We start from the raw sequence: 7655 nt of genomic DNA, 5'->3' as shown, positions 1-7655 counted from the left end.
TTTCTTTGTAAGGGGAATATTGGTGTGACTTGACAGGAGTTTAAAAGATTTATGAAACACACAGTGAGTGGTTGTGTGTTCCTGTATGTGCAGCCTACCCTCTACTCCTGTAGAGGGTAGAGAAATATCTCTTTCCCCCTTGCTTTAAATTCAACTGTGATGCAAGTCTGGAAACTTACACTGTAAACTATAGATGTTAAGGGACAAAATGTGATTACTTTGGACTTGTGGACATGTGTTTTGCCACTTTCTATGCTTGGCTTCAGATGAGTGCTTTCAGGCCACTAATTGGACAGCAGAGCATGCCTGCTGAATGGCATATGTTTCTGCCTATAATGACCCTCCTGTAGTAGCTCAGAGTGGACAGGAGGAGAAGAGGGGATGCCGTCTGACCTGTAAATGTGCCAGAACCCCAGCTCATTGCATGTCTTTAATGTGGCATTTTGTAGTCCAAATCGTGCTACGACAACTTTGCTCCCAGACCGGAGTTCGTCACATGGACATGTACTATGTTTGTGAATGTTTCTGACTCCAATTTCAATAAAAATGCCTTTACTGTGCTGATTAACACGGCATAATCAATGGCCCTCGTCTCCACTCCAGAACTTGGCCCTAAATTAAGATGATATTCATTGTGAGAGTTGAATTTCAGTGATGACACTCCCTGCTGTGTCCCCTATTCAGATGTCGAGCGTGGATACATTATTGAAGGTCAAGATAGAGCCTAAAGCAAATGGTCTGAAAGGATAAGACAGAGAAAAGGGGAGAGAATAAAGATCTTCAGGATCTGAAGATTCTCTGTCTTTCAGCTTTCAGGCCTGCTCGAGGATGAGGACGGCCATTTCTTTAATTGGTACTCCAGATTTTTGAAGCTTTCTCCTTTTGCTCAGTCACGACACTTCATAGGATCATCTCAGCCAAAAAGACAGTGGAAAAACCGAAGGAATAGCGATAAAGGGGTCTTATAAAGAGATTAATACCACTAGGAAAATTACCAACGTTAGGTGCAAGTCTTCTTTTCAAACGGGGCTCTTTATATAGTTTCCCGCACAAGCATTTGCATTTGATTTAACGTGCCGGATGTTCAAATTTAAACAATGGCTGGAAGCTTTATCTCGTGGGAGAGCATTTGTAAAGGTGTCGCTGCACAAACTGAAGTGTCACAGCATGACAAAAGTACAATCATACACGAGCGCCACCATTCATCCAAATATCTGTCCAGGTATCAGCTCGCGAGCAGCTTGTTCCTTCAAACTGCTCATGCATCACGTGTAATCTTGAAGGAGGACTATCCCGTCAGTGTCTGCAACGGAAGAGGTTTACTGGCGATTTGCTCTGAGGTTTTTTTTCCATTAACTGAACTGTGTTGCTTCCTGAAATCAGAAGCCCCAGACTCAGATAACGCAAGTGGATGTACTGTGTATGTGAAGGGGAGGGGGACCACATGCAAAACAGAAGAGAGGCAGACTGAATCAGAGGAGAATTCGTTTGATTGGTTTTAGTTTAAATGCCAACAAATTAAGCAAAAACCGATGACTAGTGCTCCTGTGCGATATATACACATATTATTTTAACGAGTAGCGTCTTTGACACAGCTTTTGTTTAATCATTCATTTCCAGTCACATACACACACAAGACACACAGGTATGAAAGACTGTGCTGAGCACTCAAGTATTGACAAGCAGTGTCTGACAGCAACAGGAAGTAAGTTCATTCCAATAGAGGGAAAAAGATGGAGAGCAATGGACTAGCACCACCTTGTGGCCTTTGGACCATTTTCCTGACCAAGTAGAAAAATAGAATTTTCTCAAATAGCCACTAGAACCAGTTTTGTTCTGTTTGCGTGTGGAAAATGTGAATGTCTGAAATCTGCGGATGAGCAATGCATGATAATGATATATGGTATAATGTCACCAGCAGCAAAGGAGCTGCACTGGATTGGTCTGAATGTGGAGATGGCATCGAGGGTCAGGTAGCTCCATGTGCTGTGAGACTTGTTAGAGTGAGTATTTTTTATAGGCACAAGCTGCATGGCTTTATGACATCACTCAGTCTGTCAATCGGTCCGTGCACAATTTCAGTTCAAACAACTATTAAACATGGATTGCCATGCAGTTATATATATTCATGTACCCCTGAGGATGACTCTTAATTGTTAGTGAAGCCCCTTTTCTACCATCATTATGAGGTAGAGTATGTGTTTATCCCATTATGTCCACCTCACTGGTGCAATGCTTAAAATCTATCCAGAGATTAAGCATCATTTAAGCATAAGGTTTTCATTGGTATAAAAATGGGACAAAAGCATTGATTGGAATGAGATTTGGTACTCACATTCATGCACAACTTCAACTCATTAGATATAACTTTTGAGGTCCTTTGACTTTTTACTTGGTGTCACAATAATATTTTCTTTAAACTTTGTGATCAATAGATTGCAGCTTTAATTAAATTTCCATCAACATTTGGATGCATAGTCATGTGAAAAAGAAAGTTAAAAACAAATCTATGTAGTGCTGTGAAAAAGGAAGTAGCAGCCAGATGCTGAATATATTTGATGCGTTTGATTAACTGATCGTCAGGAAGTCCGACAACCTCTATAAAAGCAGAAGTTATGGCAGTTTGCGGGTCTGGAGCGTTCATGCGTGTATTCACACAAGGTCAGATTGTCAAGCTACATATCAGACTCAACAGGTTGCAGCCAGCATGTGTAATGTTAAAGTTCATGACAGCACAATTAGAAAAAGACTGAACAAGTATGACTTCTTTAAGACGCTTACAAGCCTCTTCCCTAAAAGGAACATCATGATTAGATCAGAAAGTTTCATTGGAGAACAAAAACAGAAGACTTCTGAAACACTGTCTTTTCAACAGACAAGACCGAAGTGGAGACATTTGACCATAATGTACAGCGACATTTTTAAGGAAAACCAAACACAGCTTATCAGCACAAATGCTTCATACCAACTATCGAACACGGTGGTGGAGGTGTGATGATTTGGGCTTGTTTTGAAGACACAGTACCTGCACCTTGCAGTCATTGAGTCAACCACAAACTCCTCTGTACACCAAAGTATTCTTGAGTCAAATATGTATCTGACAGCTAAACTTTGACCAAAATTAGGTCATGCAACAGGATAGTAATCCCAATCCCAACATGACTGGCTTGCTTGTGTGGGACTTTAAGAGAGTCGTGCATAATCGTACACCCGCAAACCTCGATGAACTGAAACAACGTTGTAAAGAAGAGGCCAAAATCCTCCACAACAATGTGAGAGACTCATAAAGTCAAAAAGAAAATGATGACTTCAAATTATTGCTGCTCAAGGTGGTTCTACAAGCTATTGAAGCAGGGGGGGGGCACTTAGCTTTGCACAGGACTGTATTGTGAAAATACTTTCTTTTTCACATGACTGTGTTGTTAATTGCCATTTAACCACACGGTTTACATAGTACCTACATGTATGTCAGCAATATAATTGTAAACAATGTTAGTATACTCATTGTTATTTAAGACAAAGCACCACTGTGCTGAAGCGTCTAGGGTAACTTCAAATATTAAGTCTTACAAGTCGATTTATTTAGACAAATAGTTTTTTTGCGTTAGCCACTCACTTTAATATATAGTATATTATTAAATATTATATATATCCATCTGCATTTATTCAGGGAATACAATACCTCGGTCTGTGTTTCAAAGGGTTCATGCACTCGATGCACAGTCTGCCTGATAGGCGGACACACTTGACGGTCAAAGGAGGCGGTTGTCACAATCCTCGAGTGACTCCTGTGATTGACAGCCAGATAACAAGTGTCACGCAGACCATTTGCAATTGTTCCATGTAATCAAGTCTTTACCTGGCATCTGTGAAGTGCCACTGTGGTCACTGGCAGCATGCTGTCTCAAAAACCCTTGACACTTTTGTTATGCACCTTGCCATTCCCTCTATTATCACTCTACACCTCCCGCTCTTGTTATTTACTCTCTAAATTCATCTGCATTTTTATTTATTTATTTTTATGACTTTTTTTTTTAATTTCAAAGCTGCCTCACATTACAAGCATCAAAAAAATAACCTGCACATTCATCATCTTTCAATTTAGAGCCACGAGATTCAACCTCCAAGATGCACTAATACTCCAACAGGGACACAGATATTTGCATTTTGATTAGTGGGGGGCCAACGTCTCCTGTCTCTCTCTCGTGTTCAATTCCACCGGCAAAACTGGCAACAGTCAAACGGCAACTGCACAGATTGAAATGATACAATTAAATAATGAATCCAACGGGAGGGGTGTTTCGGTGCCATGTTTGATGATTACTTTAGAGTAGTGTTTCCTTGTCATTTAGTGTCAAGAGAGACTCTTAAAAATCTCTTATGCGCTTGCTTTTCAGCTGCAGCCAGCTTTTTTTCCCCAAGGTTTGGAATCTGTGACACCTCGTATTGTTCGGCGGTTTAAATAGGGGGAAGGAGAGCAGTTGTTTGAGCTGTCTTGTGTCACTCATAAAAAGCACGCTATAGGGAAAAACCTGCTAAATTCAAACCAAACCTTGTGGGAGTCGTTTATTGCTTGTATTAGTAAGAGCTCTTCTTTGATGTTCCATCTCCTACAAGGGCTTGGATGGGGAGAAAGGAAAACTGCAAATGAAATAAAACAAAAGTTTTCATCTCCCTCATGCCTCGCCATAATTCAGTGTGCCAGAGGAGCTGCGCGCTGTCTCCAAATACTTTGTTTGTGTTGCATTAATTTCACAGGGTGTCTTGTATAGAGAGAAAGAGAGGAGAGAGAGAGGAAAAAAACACATCTCTTTCCAATCAAATCTGCCTGACAAATCGGTTCATTTGTGTATGCAGACAAGCTTTTGCTCACATATATTCTCAGCCAGACCTGCGGAAAATGAGCCACCCAGCCCGCTGAACAAAAGGCTGACCGTTCTCTTTAGGGAGCACAAAAGAAATCAGAGTGGCATGTGTCAATCAAAACTCCGGCGTTGCCATCTTGTAACTGTAATCGGGGTGAGCATGGTTATGTATCAAAGGATGGAGAGTGAAGTAATACATTGCCATATGTTTGCATAACCTTGGGACTCTGTAACCTTGAAAAAGACAGCTGTTTCTCAGCTTGGATGCTCAGTCATCGCGCAATAAGATTTCAATTACAAGGTGTGATTGCAGAATGAGAAGAATGAATTTCATGGCTCTTTCTTCAATGCCTCACATTCCCTCTGCTTATATTCATTGATTCTGACCAGAGTTTGAGTCTTTTAGCGACAATTATTTTTAATTAAAAGCCAGACGAGAGTTTTAGTTGAACTATGTACTATCCCTCGCTCTCTCTTTCTCTCTCGTCCTCCCAGTCCTTCTCCCTGAGGCCTTTCCGGTTCCAGTCGCTGTTTGTCTTGGGGCATTGTTTTATTACCTTCAAAACTCTACTGGGAAAATCTTAAGACAGCAGTTGCCTAGCAACAAGGACCTGACGGTTCCGCCACAGGAGCGGAGTGAAGAGCGGCCCGGAGCGAAAGGGAGACATGGAGGGGAGGGGACGAGGGGACGAGGTAACAGTCTGACTGGAACAGCAGCAATATCGTCACAGCCGGAGCCGTGGGTTAGGACCTGGTGAAGCAGCAACAGCACGTTGACCTGTCCCCTTTTGAATCGCTGGTGGAGGCAGAGAGGGGTGATAAGATGAATGTGAATCAGTTTATCTGGGCTTGTAACTGTTTTATCAGAGGGTAAGTGCTTTAAAGTCACTTTGTTAGAGGTATGATTACAGAAAGTTCAACGTGCAGCTATCGCCTGTTTTCTTTATTGATTAAGTCGTTGTTCAGGGAGATGAAGTTTTTTAACGCAGAGACTTGAAGCGAGCGAAATGAAATGCATCAATTTAGTTAGCTGTGGAGGTCCACAGAGGTTTGTTTTTCTTCAGACGGGTCAGTTATCATGGTATGTTTGTACATTGTTGCTCAATTTCAACAATTCTAGTGGCACAACCTGAATGTCGTACACTAATGATGTCCGCACGAGGAGCAATTCACTTGTCTCCAGTGCTGGGTGTAAAACTGGGTGTACTAAAATTAGTACTGCAACACAACTTCATCTGTTTGCTAGCATTTGCACAGGCCACATGCTAACACAAAAGCTAGCTGAGAGCCAACATCAACAGTTCACAAAGCCATTGAAGAGCTTGTAGCTGCCATTGGTACCTGTACGTGTTTCCACAGTATGGTCAATATGGCGATTGAGCCGCTTTCAACTTTGTGTTTTGTTGTCAGTTTTGTGTTCACACATAAAGAGAAAGATCACACATCTGTGCAGGCGCCTTAGCCTCGTGTTTATATAGTTAGCTAACAATTATGGGTCAGTGCAATTCAGGTGACGCTCCAGAGTAATGTGAAAGTAATGTAACGTGTCACTTTCTTCAATGCGTACTATATTACTTTAATACTTTACTGTATTACTTGCCACCACTTTAAAGGACATTGCTTTGTCACTGACACTTGGTTGCTAATGAATTTTCTAGTGTAAACTTCTAATATATTTAGCACCCTTTTACATGTCAATCAGTGGTATGCTGCACTCTCATTGGCAGTCGCTTTTATTGCTCATCTCAGGGCTAACATCTGCCCACTTTGCATCACCAGTGGTTATTTTGTCACTTGAAGTCACTCAATAAGATTGCTTCCCTATAACCACTGGTTACCATGACGCTGCAAATGACTTCCTGTGTGAATGGCCCTTAATACTAAATGATGACAATCAGCAGTGAGGATTGCACAGAGTTAGACACTATTTGACCGTTTAAACACTATAAGACAACATCTGGGTACTTGTAGCACATATTACGTTGCTGTACTTTTCAGGGTGAATGTATTTACACCATAAAAACAGTCAAGCGTAAATACAGGAGCACACTGTTTGATACTAAACACCAGATCTTATCATGGACATTGTGAAGGATGGATATGATTTCCAGGTTTAAACAGTGAGGCTAGTGCAGGAGGGCTTTAAGCCATCATTCTTAGTGATTGTCACCGAGGGGATTCCTCAGGTTGCAAGCAACTGTAAACATTTTCCTGATGAGAGTGTTTGTTAAATTGCTAGTTTTGGGTCAAGAAAACATGAAGTCCATTTTGTAAAGGATAAGTAAAAGTCAGAAAAGGGAGATTATCTAGGATGCCCTCATTGTGAGGACAACACACTCAGTGTGGGGTGTCCTTGGTTGCCCAATCAAATCTACTGGTCACGACATCCAGTTTGAAACTGGTAAAAAATGCTAGGCTTGGGGGACTTCACAGACCACACCGATTACATCATGGTGACTACATTCATATTTAATACTGTCTATGGTCACAATGTAGGTGTCTGTCTTGTCATCTAAATTCTACACGGCAGAACTATCTATCATAAGCTCCAAGTCTACTTTTGTTTTTTCTGACAAACAGCCCAAAACCAAAAAGACAAAAAAACAGATTTGCCATTTGCAGTTAATTGTCCTGTAGACCTGTTTTCTCAGGACTGGAAGTGTGAATTGTTTTATATTATTCTGACTATCACCATAAAATCAGATAAAAGACTTTTCCAGTGGAAAGTCAAACTCTTGACTCGCTGTCAATGTCTTGGATTTGTTAAAGGAGATGTCAGTGGCAACTGGT

Source organism: Maylandia zebra, linkage group LG3, assembly GCF_041146795.1.
Source record: "Maylandia zebra isolate NMK-2024a linkage group LG3, Mzebra_GT3a, whole genome shotgun sequence".
Taxonomy (NCBI): domain Eukaryota; kingdom Metazoa; phylum Chordata; class Actinopteri; order Cichliformes; family Cichlidae; genus Maylandia; species Maylandia zebra.
Note: the sequence above shows the minus strand (reverse complement) of the source record.